This window comes from Lepidochelys kempii, chromosome 5 (assembly GCF_965140285.1).
Source record: "Lepidochelys kempii isolate rLepKem1 chromosome 5, rLepKem1.hap1, whole genome shotgun sequence".
Taxonomy (NCBI): Eukaryota; Metazoa; Chordata; order Testudines; family Cheloniidae; genus Lepidochelys; species Lepidochelys kempii.
This window is the reverse complement of record NC_136384.1, coordinates 79,911,740-79,934,110: the sequence shown is the minus strand read 5'-3', so window position 1 is coordinate 79,934,110 and position 22,371 is coordinate 79,911,740. Positions and strand designations below refer to the sequence as shown.

The 22,371-nt window shown below is 39.8% G+C and overlaps 1 long non-coding RNA gene across 1 annotated transcript in view; it reads left to right on the top strand.

Moving 5' to 3' along the window:
- The first annotated feature begins 1,077 nt into the window (after window positions 1-1,077).
- LOC140912075 (uncharacterized) overlaps window positions 1,078-22,371 on the top strand; it is a 78,095-nt gene continuing 56,801 nt past the window's right edge. Inside the window, exon 1 of the long non-coding RNA XR_012159218.1 lies at window positions 1,078-1,204. This is a non-coding gene — a long non-coding RNA (uncharacterized LOC140912075). The remainder of the gene's footprint in view (window positions 1,205-22,371) is intronic.

Below are 22,371 nucleotides of genomic sequence, written 5' to 3'. Positions count from 1 at the left end.
GCTGAGCTAATTCTGAATTCTGGATTGCTGAATTCTGTAACTACCACCCCACCAATGCATTATGGACAAGCCACATTAGGAGAAAAAGGTGTATTTTTTACCATGTGTTAACTAACCCATAATAGCTAACACCTGGTAACACCCTAGTGTGGACAAGGCAGTCATAGTTTTAACATGCATTAGCAGACTACTGACTCGCCCTTTGTATTAGCTAACACATAGTAAACATACTGTTGGTTTTTTTCCCCCACAATCTTTTTGGTCTGTTTGTACTGTGCTTAGTAGAGTGGGGTCCTGGTCCAGACTGAGGCTGCTAGATGCTACTGCAATAGAAATTAATAACAGCAAAGACATGGTCTAAATGTTATGAAAAGTTCAGCAGTATCCCTAATTTTCAATGAGACACACAATCATTTTTACTCCTAAAGTTTTCCAAGGCAGCATTTCAGAATTGTCAGATTGTTTTTAAAAGGACAGCTCTGATATAGTACTCCAATTCTTCACACAGAATGGCATCCATATGGTGAGCTCAACGAATTTTGACCCTTCACTTATGATGTTCCCACTTTGCCAGCCAAAAGAATGCTGTAGTAGGAAGCCAATAGACATCCCTAGCAGCCAAACAGTTGAGCTTAAAGGGCACTCAGTCAGCTATAAATATATTATATGGAGCCAAAATTTGCAATATTAAACAGCTTTTCTTTGTGTCTTAGTGAGAAAATGTGCATTAGATTTATATTAAAGGGATTATAAAAATGAGAGTTGTGGAAATTGCACTATAATTGCCTGATGTCTTGAAATGTAAAATGACCCAATTCTTCCATGTGGCTTTTGGATTGCCTGCCAGGTGTTGCTCAACATTTCAGCACAGTGCTTGATTCTTTGCCACATAACTCACTTTTTTTTCTTCCCCCCGCCCGCCTGGGAACTTCCTGTCATCTGACTTCAAGAATGCTTCGTAGGCTTCTGACTGTTGAAAGCATTCAACTCCCTTTGCTCAGCATGTTCACTCTATTTTACCTGCCCTACAGACTTGTTTTATTGTTGTCAAACACTGCTGCTGCACAGTTTCAATACAGTTCTTAGCCTGATTTTTTCAGCTGCACTGGATCTTTGAAAGCTGGCAGGATGAATTGCTTGCTTTCCAGTCCTTAATGTTTATCTCCCTGTAGATCTAGCCATCTGCTGTGATTTGGCAGCTCAGGTAAATGAATTTTTTCAGCTTCCTTCGGTTGTCCTGTGTCCTACGGATATTACTTTACCTGCCTTCTTCCTCTCTCCAGATAGCATCGGCTTGGATTTGATGGCATTTATTGAAGCTGATGCATCTAATTAGTGTTTCCATGCTGATCTGTCATTTTTTAAATGTAGTGAAGGATGCGAGTGGAGAACAATGCAGAGTCGTCTGCAAAGTCAAGATTGGTTAATGTTTGCCTTTTTTTACTCTTTCCACTTCATTCCTCTTAACTACTTACCTTTTGTTGTATTTTTTGTTGTCTACTCTCTGGGTACAGCAACAAATTGCAAACCATTCTTTCAGGATCCCCGTTCTAATTTGTGTGCATTTTATGTCAGTGCAATCGTATGTAATACCTGGGTCCAGAAATCATAGATGGCAGTGCCCTATTAGGACATTGTGTCCCAGTATTAAGGACCATGTATTGTAGTTAGATTTAAAGATAGATAATCTCAAGCTTTCTTATTTTATTTTATTTTTATAGTCAGATTCAGGATGATCCTAACTTTTATATACATTGTGCTTTTAGATTGAGTCCCTCACCCCAAGACCCCGCAAAGTCCAATATGCCCCTCCACCAACACACAAGAGATCAAAAAGAAGCAATGATAAGGCATGGAATATGGAAGAAAGGGGCATTTCTTGATTATTATTATTTTTAAAAAATATTGGGGACCTAATTTTGAAACACTGCCTCCATTTCTGAAGCTACTCTATGGAGTATGGAAGAAGGGGAAATTTGTGGGTATATATGCTTCCTTTTAAATATAGAAGAAATTGATTTGCACAAAATGGCTGCCAGGGTGTGCCTTCATAATATCCTCTATGCATTGTATTACTTTTGGTTTGTATATCTGTATTTTTTATTATTCTGACACCTGGCATTGAAATCAAATACAATCAGCTTTTGGTGTACGCCAAGTCATGTTCAATGAGTTATTGAAGGGTGGTTGAAGAGCTTCTCCGGGCACGAATTAATTTGAATTAAAAACCCATCTGCTATACTTTTTTGTAGTTTAACTGTTCTTGGATTCTCTTCTAGGTCAGACCTGTGTTATAATTTGGCAGGTGTTGCAGTCTGTCCACAACGCCTGGTGATCAAAAGTAATCTCCATATGACAGCTGTTCTGTAGCTTGTATGAAATGAGCTGTCCAATTCTGATAGGTATCAACATCACTGAAACCATCAACCCATTTGGTACTCTTGTTGGCAGTCTCAAAGGAGAGTCCAAGAACTGAATTGGCATTGATGCTAAACTACCCTCTTGCCCGTAGAATCAAAAGTCTTAGCAGTAATCCCTATGACTTTCATTTACCTCGGACTACTTCGTTAGATCTGGGGTAAACTACATTGGCAGGGGATTGCAGGGGGAATCATTGCATTGCTGCTCTCTGTGCATCATCTGTTCTGTGGCTAAACAGAGGACTTTTAAAAAGTTGCCAGCCAAGCATCTGCAACCACAGGCAGTAAATTAGTTTAAAAAATGAAGTTGTTTGGTACTTTTACAATGATCCCTTGTTTCTTTCCATATTTCAGGTATTTGCTCTTCAATAATTTTTGGCAGCTCCTTTTTAACTTTATACAGCACAGTTCCTAGCTCCTTTCAACAGTCTAGCAAAAACTGAGCGTGCATACTGAATAAAGCTAAAGAAGCTCCATAAAAGGTTGTAGAGGAGCATTTTGACTAAGGACATTACCAATTTTGGGGGTGATGGATAGCTGTTTAAAACACTTCATTCTCTGGCAGCTCTGTTTCCACAGCTACTCCTTCATATTTGTTCTCACTTAAGAATTTTTCAAGCAGTTACAGTACATTAGAGAAGTTAAGGTGTGAAAGATTTAGTAGGTCATCTCTGGCATCTCAGTCTTTGATGCTTAACTTCTTTCGAATCCTTTTGTGTGGGCTCTGATTTCAGGCTGTTTAGAAATTACAATGATCAGATTATTGAAGGTTTTATTTGTTTATTTGTTTGTTTATTTATTTGGTAAACATTTCCTGACTGCAGGCTTGTTCATGTCTGTTGGATTCACAAAAGCTTTTATTTCCTCCAGACAAGACAAATGGTTTTGCTTGTTGAATTATCTAGCAAACTGCTTTACCACACTTCAGCCGGTGTAAGATTCTGCTGTCAGGGCATTATATGGAATAAAGGATAGGTTTCATGACTCTGGTGATTACATACACTTAAAATGCTGCAGCAGCATCAGTGAAGATGCTACCTACGCCGACAGGAAGAGTTCTTGCATAGGCATAGGAAATCCACGTCCCCAGGAGAAGTTAGCTAGGTTGATGGAATAATTCTTCAATTTACCTAGCATTGTCTATACCGGGTGTTAGGTAGGTTTAACCGCATTGCTCGGAAGTGTGGATTTTTCACACCACTGAATGATGTAGTTATACCAATTTACTTTCCTTGTGTAGACTGGGCCTCAAGTATTAATCTATAATGCTCTTTACCACCAAATCCTGGATTACATTTCAGATTTAGATTTCTAATCTACCCAGATACACTGCACATATTACTGCACTTCTAGTTGTTTTGGGTTTTTTGCTGTAAGTTCTATAATAGAACCGTTTAAATCTCTGTTTTCATTTTGCACTGTTTTAGTTCACTAACCCAGTTTAAAGTTGGATATTTTGTTGAACCAGTGCAAATCTGCATGTAGATAAGGCTTTTTAATCAAGAGGTAATGTTGCCATGCAGCTCATTAGGAACCATAAGTGACTGCTTCTTGGAGCAGCTAGTCCTGGAACCCACAAGGGGAGGTAGTTGTTGATTTAGTCCTAAGTAGAGCATATCTGGTCCAAGAGGTGAATATAACTAAACTATTTGGGAAAAGCAACCAAAATATAATTAAATTTAACTTTCTAGTGGTGGTGGTGGGGAAATACCAAGGAAGTCCTCCACTTAATGAATTTAACTTCACAAAGCAGAACTACACAAAAATGAGAGAGCCAGCTAAACAGAAATTAAAAGGTCCTGTTACCTTGCAAGTGAAATGCTTGCAAGCTGCATGGAAATGATTTTAAAATAGAGGCCCAAATTAAATAACAGTAAGAGGATCAAAAAAAGTGCCACCAAGGCTAAATAAAGTAAAAAACCGTTAGAGGCAAAAATGCATCCTTTAAAAAGTGGAAGTTAAATCCTACCAAGGAAAATAGAAAGGAGCATAAACCCTGGCAAATGAAGGGTAAAAATATATTTAGGAAGGCCAAAAAATGAATCTGAAGAATAGCTAGACGAAGACTCAAAAAGTAAGAGCAAAAATAATGTTTAAGTACGTCAGAATCAGGAAGCCTCAAGATGCTAAAGGAGCACTCAAGGATGATAAGGCCATTGCAGAGAAACTAAATAAATTCTTTGCATCGGTCTTCACGGCTGAGGGTGTGAGGGAGATTCTCAAACCTGAGCCATTCTTTTTAGGTGATAAATCTGCAGACTGAGGCGTCATTAGAGGAGATTTTGGAACAAATTGATAAACTAAACACCAAGACCAGATGGTATTCACCCAAGAGTTCTGAAGGAACTCAAATGTGAACTTGCAGAATTACTAACTGTAGTATGTAACCTATTATTTAAATCCGCTTCTGTACCAGATGACTGGAGGATAGCTAATGTGACACCAATTTTTTTTTAAAGGATCCAGAGGCATTCATTACAATTACAGGCTGATACATGGGCGGTGGGTATAATAGGCCTGGGGAGGCTCAGCCTCCCCTGGTGCTGCCATGGCCCCCAGACCCTTGGTTGCAGGGTTTGGAGGGGAAAGTTTTTGCGTTATTATAGCCCATGTGGGTTCCAGGGTGGCTGAGGCGGTAGTATGTGCTATTCAGCTTCCCAGATTAATCAGTAGTCTCCATGGACTCCAGAGAGATTACTAATTAACCCAGGAAGCTGAGTAGCAAATACCACCTCTTCAGCTGCCCCAGAACCTGCATGGGGCATATTAAAAGCTTCTTTGGGAGAAGAGTGAGATGCCTTTCTCAGGAGAAGCTTGAGGTTTTGGGAAGGGAGGCATGACTGCAGCTGGCCCAGGGCTTCTCCGGACGGGGCGGGGAGGCTCGGAGCACCTCTGGGAAGGTGGAGAGTGAGGGTGCTTGGGCCTTTGGCCAGCTAGGGCTCCTTTGGCTGAGGGGGGTGCTTGTTGCTCCTTCGAGTGGGAGGGGGACTCATGGCTCTGGCCGTGGGGGGAGGACAGGGGGTCTTGGGGCTCTGGCACAGGGGGGATTGAGTAGAGGGGGAAGAGCCAGGGGCTAGCCTCCCCAATGGGGGGCTCCACCCACCACCCATCAGCTGATAAGTCTACCTTCAGTATCAAGCAAATTGTTTGAAACTATTGTAAAGAACAGAACGATCAGACCCACAGATTGACACAATTTGTTGGGGAAAAGTCAACCCGGCTTTGAAAAGGGAAATCATGCCTTGCCAATCTATTGGAATTTTTTGAGGGGGTTAACAAATGTGGACAAGGGGGATACAGAGGCTATAGTGTACTTGGACTTTCAGAAGGCTGTTGACAAGGTCCCTCACCAAAGGCTCTTAAACAAAGTAAGCAGTCATGGGATAAAAGGGAAAGTCCTCTCATGGATCTGTAACTGGTTAAAAATTAGGAAACAACAGGTAGGAACAAATGTTCAGTTTTCAGAATGGAAAGAGATAAATAATGTCCCCCAGATATCTGTACTGGGACCAGTGCTGTTCAACATATTCATAAATGATCTGGAAAAGCGGGTAAATGGTGAGCTTGCAAAATTTGCAGACAATACAAAATTACTCCAGATAGTTAAGTCCAAAGCAGACTATGAAGAATTACAAAGGGATCTCACCAAATTGGGTGTGTAGGCAATAAAATGGTAGAGGAAATTCAATATTGATAAATGCAAAGCAATGCACATTTGATAACATATTCCCAACTATCCTTAGAAAATGATGGGGTCTAAATTAGCTGTTACCCTTCAAGAAATCTTGGAGTCATTGTGGATAGTTCTCTGAAAACATCCGCTCAATGTGCAGTGACCATCGGAATGGCTAACAGTGTTGGGAACATGAATAAAAGGATAGATAATAAGATAGTAAATATCATAATGCAACTAAATAAATCTGTGGTACCCCCACACCTTAAATGCTGTGTGCCCCATCTCAAAAAAGACAAATTGGAATGGGAAAAGAGAAGGCCAAGAAAAATGATTATGAGTATGGAACAGCTACCATATTAGGAGAGATTAAAAAGACTTGGATTTTTCAACTTGGAAAAGAGATGACTATGGGGAGATATGATAGAGGTCTGTAAAATTGGGAATGGTATGGAGAAAGTGAATAAAGAAGTACTGTTTTCTCCTTCTTATAACACAAGAATCAGGGGGGTCACCCACTGATATTAATAGGAGGCAGGTTTAAAACAAAAGGAGGTACTACTTCATGCAACACTCAGTCAACCTCTGGACATCATTGCCAGGGGATGTTGTGAAGGCCAAAACTGTAGCAGGGTTCAGAAACGAATGAGATAAATTCATAAAGGGTAGGTCCATCAATGGCTATTAGTCAAGATGGTCAGGGATGCAGCCCCATGCTCTGGGTGTCCCTAGCTTTTGACTGCCAGAAGCTGGGAGTGGACAATGGGATGGATCACTCAATTGCCCGTTCTGTTCATTCTCTCTAAAGCACTTGGCATTGGCCACTGTTGGAAGACAGGATACTGGGGTAGAAGGAACATTGGTCTGTCCCAGGATAGACATTCTTATGTTCTTAACCAAAGGTGAAAATCTGGCCTCATTGAAGTTACTGGCAAAACTCCCATTGATTTTGTTGTAGCCAGGATTTCACCCCAAATGGGCAGTTCTCAGGTGCATAATAAACCTCCATTATTCACAGAAATTTGACGTCTTACCCATAAATGGAAAATATAGGGAGATACGTGGCATAGAGACTGGAATATAAGGGAGAAGTGGAGCAACCCACAGTGACACTATACTAATGTTGGTTGTACACATCTACTATCTTAAAACCACTTCTGGGCTGAAAGGTCTGAAGCCACTGCTAAAGTCTGAGGGCTGTGTGATTGTGACTGTGAGCATACACTCCCCCATTCTCCCATAAGTCATCCACATGAAGCCCATTTACCTAGGCTGTGCATTGATGACAGCATTTAATCCCCTAACACAGGGTGGCACATCAGATTATTCTGTAGGATGAAACTCAAGAACCAGTTTCGGTTCTTGCAGATTTCTACCATTGGATTAACTGCCACAGAAGCCACTGGAAGCTTTGTACCCAAAACTAAGGATAGATTTTTTTGGTCCTTGTTATATAATCTTCTGATCTTTTTCTTGGCCAGTTCATATTTTTCAATTGTGCACAGTTTTGTCCTGGTCCATATTTTTGTTGACCTTGTAAACTGGTAAAATCTGGAACAACCATGATTTTCCCATTTTAACCTTTACTTTGAAGAATGTTATAATTGTACCAACTAACTCAGCTGTCAATATTTCCATCTCACACCTTTTTATAGGGGTTTATAAATGAGCTATAAAATTATACGCACTGAGCATATGAGGTGTGAGCCAGCAAGAAATTTAATAAATTATGTACATAAATACAAATGTGTCCATTTTAAAGTTATATATACACAAGTTAAAACTATGATTTCAGGTGCATTTTATAGTTCTGTAACTCAAAGGAAATTTGGTTGGGTTTTTTGTTTTTCAAAATTGAAGTGATTAGCCTATTAGTTTCTAATGTGGACTGAACTAATCTCTTTAGGCATTATGGGGAATAACCACATTATTTGATTTAGGAAATTAGCTACTATGCACTTAGGGTAACTTATCTCAATGAAAATCACACACAAATTTTAAACAAGCAGACTTATTCCAGGACTCAGTCCTCCTCAGATACACTGAAGCACAGACTGTCACCATTTTGCAAGTATATCAGAATATGTTTAAAAGACTCTTTCAGCTTGCTAATCAATGTTACTGACACGAGACTGTCTGAAAGATTAGAGGTAAAAAAATTAACTTTTTGAAAATTCCCAGTTGTGTATCTTTTTAAAAAATACTTCAAGCTCATATTAAACCATTAGACAGTAACAGCTCTGAGATAGCTGCTATACTGTATTGTAATTTCCAAAATTGCATGACTAGAGCAGTGGTTGGTAAAACTGAACAAAATTCAGGGAGGGTTACAAGTAACCTCTCCAGTAGCTTCCATATGACAGGGGGTTGTGATCTGCAAGCCACTTCAGAGTTTTGCTTGGAGTTTTAGGTCCCCCTGAACTACAAAACTGAGTGAAGCATGAGCAAACTCTGGTGAAACTCTTGCAAAATAAGGATCCCATGTTAGCATGGTGCGGACTAGCAAAATCTTAGACAGGAAAAAAATGCCTTGGGATGTGGCAGCACTGTGATCAGAGGAATATTTCTTGACATGATGGAAATGTTCACACAGTTGTAGTACTGGGTTACATTAATAAGGACATACACTTAAAATTTAAAGAAATTGAGTGCTTTTTTATAAGGCTACACAGAGCTCTTCAGATCTGAGGAAGAAGGCAGAGTGTCTGAGCTAAATACAAATTGCGATACTATGTTAAACTGAAAGGGTTAACACGTGGTATATTACAAATTATTGTAATGAGCCACAAAACAGTGTCCCTGTTAAGTCCATAGTTTTTAGTTTCTAGCACGTGTTACTCCATCTCCTTAACTATTTGCTCAACTTATATTTAGTTCAGACACTCTGCTTCCTTCCCAGACCTGGAAAAAAGCTCTGTGTAGCTCAAAAGCTTGTACCTTCCACCAATAGATGTTGCTCCAGTAACATATATTATCTCACCTTCCTTGTCTCTCAGAAACCCCTCAGTTAAAATACTGGATAACACACAAGTTTTGGAATGTGCTTGCAGGTTTACAATCAAAGACGGAGGCAAATGTCAGACCCTTCCAGAATAGCTATTGCTTGACTGTTATACTTAAGGGATAAAGACTGAATCCTTTCAAAGGCCAGGGAGCTAAAGACAATCACAAATTGAGAAAAATAAATCCTTTTCTTTCCAGAAGTTGGGCCTAGTACTCAAGGCAAAAGACATACACCTTGGGCCTAGTGAAATTTTTTTTTACTGAAATAGCGGTATCATCATCTTTCAAAGAGTAAGGGTTTTGTTCAAAATATAGGAGTATGTATTCCTTGGTTTGGAATTGGCAAACAATCCACTGTCTAACCTGGACGTAGATCCTTCTTCAGTGAACACATACAAATACATAGCAACAGATTTTGAAGGCAAAATATAAAATACCAGAACTGTTTATTTGGGAAAATTCTAATAATCATATTTGCTTTGCTTTACATGGAAACAAACGCTGAATTTCCATCTTGTGTTCTGAGGACTTTTTGTATACAGAAGTTGTGTGAACACTGTGGAACTATGTATTTGTATTGCCTTCATCAATGTAGGATATAGTCTCTCAAAAAAAGCAAAACGTCCCTCTGAACTGATCGCATTTCCTACCCATCTTCCCATTTATTTGCTGATTTATTATGCAGTTTTCTTCTCCTTTTATTCGAAAATTTACTATCACTTACACCTTGATATGGTACCAGTGACCCTATTTCTGCATAAAATAAGTGTGAGCATAGACCTAACACTCCTACAGCATTAAAATGCCAGTGTTAAAACAAATCTGTCTCTTGAGGAGGGAGTGGTATCATAGTTTACTAAACACAAAGGAAAAAGGCACAGGGAAGGGGCTTGGAGGAGAGAAGGAAAGTAATAGGGTCCTCCTGTCCACACTGGTGCTCTTACCATTTCTGCCACCAGGGAGATGTAACAGTGGTGGTTGATTTCAGAGTAAAAGCCGTGTTAGTCTGTATTCGCAAAAAGAAAAGGAGGACTTGCGGCACCTTAGAGACTAACCAATTTATTTGAGCATGAGCTTTCGTGAGCTACAGCTCACTTCATCGGATGCATACCGTGGAAACTGCAGCAGATATTATATACACACAGAGATCATGAAACAATACCTCCCCCCACCCCACTGTCCTGCTGGTAATAGCTTATCTAAAGTGATCATCAAGTTGGGCCATTTCCAGCACAAATCCAGGTTTTCTCACCCTCCACCCCCCTACACACAAACTCACTCTCCTGCTGGTAATAGCCCATCCAAAGTGACCACTCTCTTCACAATGTGCATGATAATCAAGGTGGGCCATTTCCTGCACAAATCCAGGTTCTCTCATCCCCTCACCCCCCTCCAAAAACCACACACACAAACTCACTCTCCTGCTGGTAATAGCTCATCCAAAGTGACCACTCTCCCTACAATGTGCATGGTAATCAAGGTGGGCCATGTCCAGCACAAATCCAGGCTCTCACCCCCCCTTCCCCCCCCCCCCGGGGGACACACACACACAAACTCACTCTCCTGCTGGCAATAGCTCATCCAAACTGACCACTCTCCAAGTTTAAATCCAAGTTTAACCAGAACGTCTGGGGGGGGGGGCGGGTAGGAAAAAACAAGGGGAAATAGGCTACCTTGCATAATGACTTAGCCACTCCCAGTCTCTATTTAAGCCTAAATTAATAGTGTCCAATTTGCAAATGAATTCCAATTCAGCAGTTTCTCGCTGGAGTCTGGATTTGAAGTTTTTTTGTTTTAAGATAGCAACCTTCATGTCTGTGATTGCGTGACCAGAGAGATTGAAGTGTTCTCCGACTGGTTTATGAATGTTATAATTCTTGACATCTGATTTGTGTCCATTTATTCTTTTACGTAGAGACTGTCCAGTTTGACCAATGTAAATGGCAGAGGGGCATTGCTGGCACATGATGGCATATATCACATTGGTAGCTGTGCAGGTGAACGAGCCTCTGATAGTGTGGCTGATGTTATTAGGCCCTGTGATGGTGTCCCCTGAATACGTATGTGGGCACAGTTGGCAACGGGCTTTGTTGCAAGGATAAGTTCCTGGGTTAGTGGTTCTGTTGTGTGGTATGTGATTGTTGGTGAGTATTTGCTTCAGGTTGCGGGGCTGTCTGTAGGCAAGGACTGGCCTGTCTCCCAAGATTTGTGAGAGTGTTGGGTCATCCTTTAGGATAGGTTGTAGATCCTTAATAATGCGTTGGAGGGGTTTTAGTTGGGGGCTGAAGGTGACGGCTAGTGGCGTTCTGTTATTTTCTTTGTTAGGCCTGTCCTGTAGTAGGTGACTTCTGGGAACTCTTCTGGCTCTATCAATCTGTTTCTTTACTTCCGCAGGTGGGTATTGTAGTTGTAAGAAAGCTTGACAGAGATCTTGTAGGTGTTTGTCTCTGTCTGAGGGATGGAGCAAATGCGGTTGTATCGCAGAGCTTGGCTGTAGACGATGGATCGTGTGGTGTGGTCAGGGTGAAAGCTGGAGGCATGTAGGTAGGAATAGCGGTCAGTAGGTTTCCGGTATAGGGTGGTGTTTATGTGACCATTGTTTATTAGCACTGTAGTGTCCAGGAAGTGGATCTCTTGTGTGGACTGGACCAGGCTGAGGTTGATGGTGGGATGGAAATTGTTGAAATCATGGTGGAGTTCCTCAAGGGCTTCTTTTCCATGGGTCCAGATGATGAAGATGTCATCAATATAGCACAAGTAGAGTAGGGGCTTTAGGGGACGAGAGCTGAGGAAGCGTTGTTCTAAGTCAGCCATAAAAATGTTGGCATACTGTGGGGCCATGCGGGTACCCATAACAGTGCCGCTGATCTGAAGGTATACATTGTCCCCAAATGTAAAATAGTTATGGGTAAGGACAAAGTCACAAAGTTCAGCCACCAGGTTAGCCGTGGCATTATCGGGGATAGTGTTCTTGACAGCTTGTAGTCCATCTTTGTGTGGAATGTTGGTGTAGAGGGCTTCTACATCCATAGTGGCCAGGATGGTGTTATCAGGAAGATCACCGATGGATTGAAGTTTCCTCAGGAAGTCAGTGGTGTCTCGAAGGTAGCTGGGAGTGCTGGTAGCGTAGGGCCTGAGGAGGGAGTCTACATAGCCAGACAATCCTGCTGTCAGGGTGTCAATGCCTGAGATGATGGGGTGCCCAGGATTTCCAGGTTTATGGATCTTGGGTAATAGATAGAATATCCCAGGTCGGGGTTCCAGGGGTGTGTCTGTGCGGATTTGATCTTGTGCTTTTTCAGGAAGTTTCTTGAGCAAATGCTGTAGTTGCTTTTGGCAACTCTCAGTGGGATCATAGGGTAATGGCTTGTAGAAAGTGGTGTTGGAGAGCTGCCGAGCAGCCTCTTGTTCATATTCCGACCTATTCATGATGACAACAGCACCTCCTTTGTCAGCCTTTTTGATTATGATGTCAGAATTGTTTCTGAGGCTGTGGGTGGCATTGCGTTCCGCATGGCTGAGGTTATGGGGCAAGTGATGCTGCTTTTCCACAATTTCAGCCCGTGCACGTCGGCGGAAGCACTCTATGTAGAAGTCCAGTCTGCTGTTTCGACCTTCAGGAGGAGTCCACCTAGAATCCTTCTTTTTGTAGTGTTGGTAGGGAGGCCTCTGTGGGTTAGTATGTTGTTCAGAGGTATTTTGGAAATATTCCTTGAGTCGGAGACGTCGAAAATAGGATTCTAGGTCACCACAGAACTGTATCATGTTCATGGGGGTGGAGGGGCAGAAGGAGAGGCCCCGAGATAGGACAGCTGCTTCTGCTGGGCTGAGAGTATAGTTGGATAGGTTAACAATATTGCTAGGTGGGTTGAGGGAACCATTGCTGTGGCCCCTTGTAGCATGTAGTAGTTTAGAAAGTGTCCTTTTTCTTTTGTAGAGAAGCAAAGTGTGCGTTGTAAATGGCTTGTCTAGTTTTAGTGGTTGAATAATAGTGGGAGATTCCCTGAAAAAGCTAGCATTCATACAGCTCAAAGCATAGTTTTCTCAAAGCATCCCTATTAGGAATCCAGCTCCTGCTGCGGATCTCAAGGGAAAGAATCAAATCCAGATCAAGTAGGGCAGAAGCCTGTATCTGTGGACTTCACTTCCACAGTGATGTACATTACAATTTCCCCAAAGAAGACATTTGAGTTTTATGGAGAAAAAGAAAAACCCTGCTTCTTCACAATCTCTGGTCTTCACTGATTTCACCAGAATAATTTTGCCTACCTCTTAAAATTTATAGATTTTTTTTCTATTCAACACAGATTCCCCAAACAGAATGTGCAGCTATAGTGCTGAGCTAAGTATCAGAAAATGCAAACAATCAGTTCTGAGAATTCCATTGTATCTTGCAAGATTTAAATGCAATTGAAAATGTTGCCTGTTTTTATATACTAGTAGCAAGAGAGAAAAGAAACAAAGATAAATTGATGCATAAAATGGAAAAACGTCTTTAGGGACATTGAATCAATTGAGAACAATATGGAAATAATCAAAAGTCAGTCAACAGACCAAATTAAACTTTCTTTTTATAAAGTTTAAAGAGGGCTGGATAATAGTAGAGGCCTTCTGTTTACATAAGAGACTAAGAGATTACAAAACAACATATGAAATAATTAGCATTGGTTAAATCTCAAAAGGTTTAGAGCTTTGTTTTCAGTTTGAATAAGCATCCAAAAATTTGATTGCTTATCCAGATCTTATCCATGCTTTCATGAATCTGCCAAACTGGCTAGAAGACACATGGAAGAGGCATTCTAATTAAAGTTCCAGTACTTCTTTCTTCCAATTGGGTCAAAACAGCCTCTCTCTCTATTCTGGCACATTTGCTGCTGCTTTCTGGAAATGTAGATACACATAAAAATGAATTTTAAAAACCCTGTAGATTTTCCTAACAGTATTAATTATCAAATAATGTTCAAATTCTGAGTGAAAGTTTGTGTAAGTCTTTTTTCATTTCATTCAAAATGGTTTTGTTCATTCTTAGAAATAAAGTTAGAGAGATGGTTATGATGACATAAATACAGTGCTGTGAAAGATATAACTCTGTAAGGGCGTGGGCATAGACTGAAAGGAAATAACATCCATATTATATGAAGCTTCTTCTTTGGATACCTTGGGCGGGGGTAGGAAAATGGGTTAAACCGAGATAATGACAAGGTCTAAACCATCCATTAATATAGTCAATCAGTCATGATGATGGGAATACAGCTAGCAGATGTGAACCAAACTGCAGCACACGGGGGAAAAAAAAAAACAATAACAAGGTAAACTAAAAGCTATGCCTCTGACTGAATTACAGGTGACGTATTGGAAACTGATGTATTATGTAGTCAAGATTTCAGGGTAGCAGCTGTCACATCATTGATATGCTCGCAGTGCATTTCTCCTGACTCATTCTGGCTCCTTTTTAGCACACTCAAAGAACAAGCTATCACTATAAAAGGATTAATTTAAGCATATCAAAGGAATTTGAATTTTATGTATAAAATTCTACAAAGGATAGGCAGATTTTATGCCTCTTATTTAGATGCTCTACAAATTAAATGTTACATTTGCAACACAATCTTACATTTCTAGCAGAACCGATGAGTTTAACAGCACAGCTCCATTGACTAAGAAATAGTTTGTCATTAAATGCCTACCTTTTGACTTCCACTAAGGACCTAATGTTCCATATACAAAAAAGTGATGTTCTGCTGAAACAAGCATAGCACAACTTCCATTGGCTGAACCCCACAGGTTCCTAGAGTTTCTCAGCTGTGGGAATGCAAGACTGCCATGTAAAGCTAATCCCCTTGTGGATAGGGGAGACTATAAATTGGGCAAGTATTCTGAAATGATTGGTCAACAACTGTCAGACAAAACAGCTTAAATTTGGGAGAGAGGGAGTGAATGGCAGTAATTATCTATGTATCATTCCTTCTTCCCACTAGAGTTAGTGATGCAAGCACAATGTAGTCCCTGAGCAAGGATGTGTTTAAAGCTGCCGAACATTTCCATAGTCAGAGATCAATTATACGAATAACTACTCAATAAAGAATACATACTAGCTTATGGTTTTGCTAAACAAATGTTGTCAATCAGGGTTTTAAAGGAATAGGCAGAAACTCCAGGAAATGGGTTCAATATGATCCAGGTTGTGTGTGTGTGTGTGTGTGTGTTTATCAAGCAGTAGCAGAAGCGTGTGCCTGCAGTAATTTCAAGTTACTCTCAGTATCAGTAACTACTTTCATTGCACTTCTAAAATTACTGTAATTCTAAATTGTGCATACCCAATTTTGCATACCTATGTTCCCAACATGGGCAATAAAACTTGCTAGTCAACCAACTAAACTTAAGAATGAAATTCATACTCTAATTATGTTGATAATGTACATTCATACGTTAATCCATGGCCACTCAATCTTAGGCTCTACTCATTTATATTTGCTCATGTTGGGGTTTGCATATCTCTCAACTTCTGAAAATGATTCCATTTATGGAATAATTACATACATGGAATTTATTCCATACCTGTATTATGACTTGATCATGATCTACCTGTATTTTCATGGGGAAGAGATTTCTGGTAGTAGTCAACTCCTTTATCTAGAAAAAGACATAATGATAGTCAATGGTTGGAAGATTAAGCTAGACAAATTTAGACTGGAAATAAGTTGCATCTTTTAACAGTAAAGGTAATTAACCATTTGAAATGACTTACCTAGTGGTGTAGTGGACTTTCAATCACTGAAAGTATTTAATTCAAGACCACATATTTCTCAAAAAAAAAAATGCTATAGTTCAAACAGAAGTTATGAGCTTGATGCAGAAATTACTGGGCAAAATTCTATGCCCTGTATTAAATAAGAGGTCAGACTAGATGATCGTAATGATCTCTTCAGGCTCCAAATGTTTATCTTACTCTGTTGCTGCCTTCCTAAAACATGAGGATTAATGTTTAGACTCCATACTTATGTGGTGCTGCAGACACTTTTGCTGACAAATTACAAATAGAATGAACCAACAGAGATGTTAGTGAGATAGGCTAGAAATAATAAATAAAGTTCATTGAGATCTACTGATGAAAAATGCTATACAAGAGCCAAGTCTTATTACTGTATAAGTAAAGTAGATGCATTTTCTATGGTTTCAGATGTCTGGAGAAACTTAGACCTTAGTCCTGCCCAGTGATATTAGCTCTGATAGAAATCCTCTAGAAGTTGGAACTTCATAGAGTGGCAGGAAATAAGGCCTCAGTCTGCATTCAGATCTGTATGGGTGAATCCCTGAACCCATGGAAAGTGGGGCTCTACACAGGCACAGGTGTTCACCTAGATGGATTCCCACAGCAGGATCAGGCCCCAAATGTAGTTTCCAAAGGATGAAGCTTGGAAGATTTAGGCAGTCATTCACCACTAATACATTAAGGAGAGAAAGATAGTGGGTAGAAACTACATTGTTGTCCATTCTCACCCATTTACCAAGATTTATAATGATATGCATGCCTATTTTGGATGGTTATGGGGCTGCATTTGAGCAATGAAAGGAAGTAACATTGATAGTTCATCAATGTCAGTAATGATTTGTTGTTGGCTTAGTCTTGTAAGCAATGTGATGGGTGGTGGGGTCATTGTGAACCCCGTGTGCCTGATCCTCTATTGCCTATGCTGTTATTACACATGTGCAAACTGGATGTAAAATGCTACCATGAGATCTGGAAGTGCTTTCTACTCACTTTGCACTCTGTAAGTGACTATAGAAAGTACAAGGTAGTGCAACCCAAGTGAGTTCTTTTGTCTGTGTTTGCATGCCAGTTGCATTGGGACAGGATTTCTCCCCTGTTAGTGTTTTAACTTTATTGATAAGAGTTTTAAGATACTTAGAGACCAATTTTTTTGTGCAGGTAACTGCTGGCTGAGCTGAGGGCACTCCACTTAGTAGGATCAGGCCACTGGAAAGCTAAACCTGATATTACTAGTCTTACAATCATGCAGAAAAATACCACATCACATTGGCTGAATTATCATATATACTATATGCCTAATCTTGATTTTCTGAATTTGGGAATTAAACCAAAAAAGCTCATAGTAATTCTAACAAAACTAAAACAAAAATGTATTTAATTTATAAACTACAGACCAAAGTGCTATGTTCTATTCTCATTTCCTTTTATCATTTTTGCATGTAAATATTCATAAAATATTCAGCAATGTACAGTAGGGGCAACTAAGTACAGTAGAGGCATTTCAGAGCTGGTGCAGAAATTGTGTGTGTCTCACTTTAGGGGGTTGTGAGGGCCAAAACTCCAGATGGGATCAATACATAACTGCCTCTAGCTCCACACTTTAGAGGTCCCATGTAACTTTCTTGTCCAGTCTCCTGAATTTTCCACTTTCAGCTGCTATCCCCAGTTTCCTGGGCACCATTTTAAATATCATGTGATGGAGGCACCACGTGCTTCGTACAAACATAGAAAGAAAAGGAGTACTTGTGGCACCTTAGAGACTAACCAATTTATTTGAGCATAAGCTTTCGTGAGCTACAGCTCACTTCATCGGATGCATACTGTGGAAAATACAGAAGACGTTTTTATACACACAAATCATGAAAAAAATGGGTGTTTATCACTGCAAAAGGTTTTCTCTCCCCCCACCCCACTCTCCTGCTGGTAATAGCTTATGTAAAGTGATCACTCTCCTTACAATGTGTATGATAATCAAGGTGGGCCATTTTCAGCACAAATCCAGGGTTTAACAAGAATGTCTGGGGAACGGGGGGGCATTGCTGGCACATGACGGCATTGGTGGATGTGCAGGTGAACAAGCCTCTGATAGTGTGGCTGATGTGATTAGGCCCTGAGATGGTGTCCCCTGAATAGATATGTGGGCACAGTTGGCAACGGGCTTTGTTGCAAGGACAGGTGCCAGCAATGCCCCACTGCCATGTACATTGGTCAAACTGGACAGTCTCTACACAAAAGAATAAATGGACACAAATCAGATGTCAAGAATTATAACATTCATAAACCAGTCGGAGAACACTTCAATCTCTCTGGTCACGCGATTACAGACATGAAAGTTGCGATATTACAACAGAAAAACTTCAAATCCAGACTCCAGCGAGACTGCTGAATTGGAATTCATTTGCGAATTGGATACAATTAATTTAGGCTTGAATAGAGACTGGGAGTGGATGTGTCATTATGCAAGGTAACTTATTTCCCCTTGTTTTCCTAACACACAATCCCTCCTCCCCTCCGCCGGATGTGTGCTGGAAATGGCCCACCTTGATTATCATACACATTGTAAGGAGAGTGATCACTTTACATAAGCTATTACCAGCAGGGGAGTGGGGTGGGGGGAGAGAAAATATTTTGTAGTGATAAACATCCATTTTTTCATGATTTGTGTATTCCACAGTATGCATCCGATGAAGTGAGCTGTAGCTCACTAAAGCTTATGCTCAAATAAATTGGTTATTCTCTAAGGTGCCACAAGTACTCCTTTTCTTTTTGTGAATACAGACTAACACGGCTGTTACTCTGAAACAAATATAGAAGACACATACGCAGACATGGGTCCTTGGCTCTCCAAGACTAACCTGCTAAACATAGTTTAATGAATACATAATTTAAATGCACACAAGATGTAATGATTGCCTTGCCGTTGAGAGAGCAAAAGAGAAGTGTGCACAAAAATATTCCAGTAATCTGAAACACATTGTAATTCAAATATGTGCAATGGTATGGAGCCAAAATTACACAAACACCATTCATAGTGTAGGAAAAAAGCTATCAATGCTTTACAACATACAAGTAAAATGGGAAAAGCAGAGGCTGTGGAAGCATGAAAATACAGGCTGCCAGTCTACTTTTAAAATCATTAGTGACTCAGAATACCTGTTGTCTAAGATGTAATAAGCAAATGCCATAGCTCCAAAAGATTTCAGATGGAACAGTCGAACAGCTAATTCCTGCCCCAAGAATCATGAAAATGTACAGTGGAAAACATTAAATTAAATCTGAAATCTAAGAAAATCCCAGCCCATGAAGTGGTTTAAAATGTTGTGAACATAAATTTAAAGAACGTGTAAAATGCTACAATAATAGCAAGAAATAATTAAAAGAAATAACATATCGGGCTACACTATCCTTACCAAGGAGCCTTGCAGCAGCATCTGGAACTGAAGTCTGTAAATAAACTGCCAATAGGTCTAACAAAGAAAAGAATTATAATAACCAAGCATGGATATTATTAAAAGCATAGCTCAAGAGTTCCAAATCAGATCCGGAAATGTACTATACTACTGAATCTGAAACAGCCCTCAAACTGAAAAAGCTGATATAGCAACCTATGAATGGTATGTATTAAGCATTGTTATCTGTAAGCAGTGCTTGGTTTTGGATATTCATTGAAGTTTGTGGGTTTATCTGAACCTCTTGGATCTGCAAAACTGGACTGGTTATTGTGGAGTATTTTAGCATTACATTTCTGATCTGGAGCAAAACCAGAAAGTGCAGAATGCACAAAACGAAAAGCCAATGGGAAAAAGATGGGTCCAAAACCTTTTTTGAGCCTTAAGGGCTTAATTCTTATGTTGGGTGAAGTCTTGAATTGCTTCTTAATTATCTCAACTTGTTTGTAATTCACCACTTACAATGCAGCAAATATTGATAACACTGTTTCCCAACGGTTAATTCAGTGTGGAATTAGATCAAAAAGATGAATTATGTGATCATTCTGGATACTTCAAGTAGATGTTTTTATAATGATCACAAACACTGCTTGAACAGTCTCAAAATTATATTGTCTTGTGTTACAAAAAGCTGCTTCTTTCCATAATGGCATCTTGATAGAATGTGGGTGGATTGAATAGCTCCCAGGACATTAGCAAAGCAGTGACATAAAAGCTTTCTTTTATTTTCTATAGTTGTTTGTGATACCTTGAGGGAAAATATACACTGTATATATACATACTGGAACATGGTGTGTTACAAGGAATAAATACATCAAGGAATTCTGGTGACATCATAAATCATGAAAGGAAAGCTTGAGTGGATTGTCATGTTTCCAAAAAGGCTCAATATATTTTTTTATTGTAATTCTCATTTCTTGTTATAACAGATCAATACCATACCCATTCAGCATTTGCCCCTTGGGCACAGCCAGAAGTTCTGTGGGGGCACCCATGTCTTTATGCCTATAGTACAGTCTGACTTGCTTGTCTTGGACTGAGGCAATGATTTCACTAAGCTCTGAGGTGGTTTAATGCATTCTTCTGTATTCCCCGTTAATGGGCTCAGAATAACTCTGTCCATGCCATACAGCTTTTCTTTGTGTAATGTACCTCAAGGAGACACACTGACTGTATGTACTGTTAAATATGATCCAGTCAAAGAAAATTTATAGCATTTATCATCAGTATTTACAAGGTTGGAAATATATAGTATAGGAAACATTAAATCAAAAGAAACTGCCACCCAATCTGTCTGACAGTTAGTCTAATAGAAAGCTTTCTTGTAGGGAAAGATAAAATGTCCAGACCTGAAAGTGCAATCTTAATAAAAACAGAAACACCAATCTTAATCATATTGATCCTGGTCTGACCTTTTTCAGGAGCTCTGCTATGTTTATACTGGAGCTTCTGTGAGTCACTGGCAATGAATGGTTGAGAGTGAGATACCCCCGGGTGTCACTGCATGTTCCCAAGACATCTACTCTGAGGCTAGGCAATGTTGTGTGAACTCCACCTCAGCCATCATAAGTTAATTGGACACTGCAAAATTCTACAAGATCACATAACTGTTCTCACTGGACAGGTCCTGCTTGCAATGAAATCAGCAGGAGCTTTGCCATTTAACAATAATGGCAGCAGGATCAAGCCTAGAGTTCTTGCACCAGCAGACCTCCATATTGCTGTCCTGGAGAGCAAAGTCCAAACTTCTGGGAGTATCTAATTATTAAAAGCTTTGTTCCTCTACCTGATCACTGTTTTTGTACAGTTGGATATAGTCAATGCTCCACAACAGAATCTGTGCAAGATTGACATCTTCAGAGCCCTGACTCCTTGATCAAAAGTGTTGTAGTGGAATTCTTGAAACTCCTTCACTGCATTAGTAGTTGAGGGATGTTACAACTAGAGCTGGGAAAATAACTGATTTTGGTTTACTGGCAAAAAAAAATTAAGGGGGGAAAAAAGGCTGATTTGGGTAAACTGAATCCAAAAATTCTGAAAAATTTAGATGAATCAAAGAAGTTGACATATTTTGTTTTGGTTTTCTGCAATATGAGTTCAAATCCCTTCTTTACATCAGGCAGGGGGGAATTGAATAGTAAGTCATTGGAGTAGGGACACTAATTTGAGTCTTATACCTCCCAGATGAGTGCCCTAGCCACTGTGCTATAGAATCATTCTCACTCTTCATCCACATGACTGCTGAAGTATTTTATACATAGTGGAAGAAATTAAACAGGAGAGAGGCCCATAACCTAGGATCAGAGCACATGACTGTAGTGTGAGAGAACCAAGTTCAAATCCTTTCTTCACATCAAACTGAGACCATAGGGTGTAAAAGTAGGCAGCTGTACCTCCTCCAGATAGTTTGTGAATGGTGACTAAGTACTCAGTGGGGGAAAGGGGGGATGGAACTTTATGGCCAAAACTATTTGGTGAATTTGAATCAAATTTGTGAGTAGTTTTGGGTCGACAGAAACTGTAATTTTCAGGGAATAAACTATTCATCCAAAATATTTAATCTAGTTCTAGTCAAAACTGATGCATGCTTTTGTAGAAAATTGGGAAGTAATCATACAAAGAGGGAAATAACATGGAGTTTCGTTAAGGTGACCAGACACCAAGTGCGAAAAATCAGGACAGAGGTGTGGGGGGTAATAGGCACCTATATAAGACAAAGCCCCAAATATTGGGACTGTCCCTATAAAATCAGAACATCTGGTCACCCTAAGTTTTGTCTATGTAGGCCAGGGTTGAATTTTTCCAGTTTGTGGGCTAGATTCTGCCACAACACAGCTCCTTTGCACTGATCCTGTGCAAAGTTTGCTGTATGTTTCTGCAGAATTTTAGCATTGTAGATTTCCATCTGAATAATTGTTTCATACATCAAACAATTAACTTTTGGGATATTATTCCTACCCTGGATTTTCATTTATTTATAATTAGAACTATTCTATGTATTTTTAACACATGATCCCACTGTCTTCCCTATATGCACCTGTCATAAATATAAAG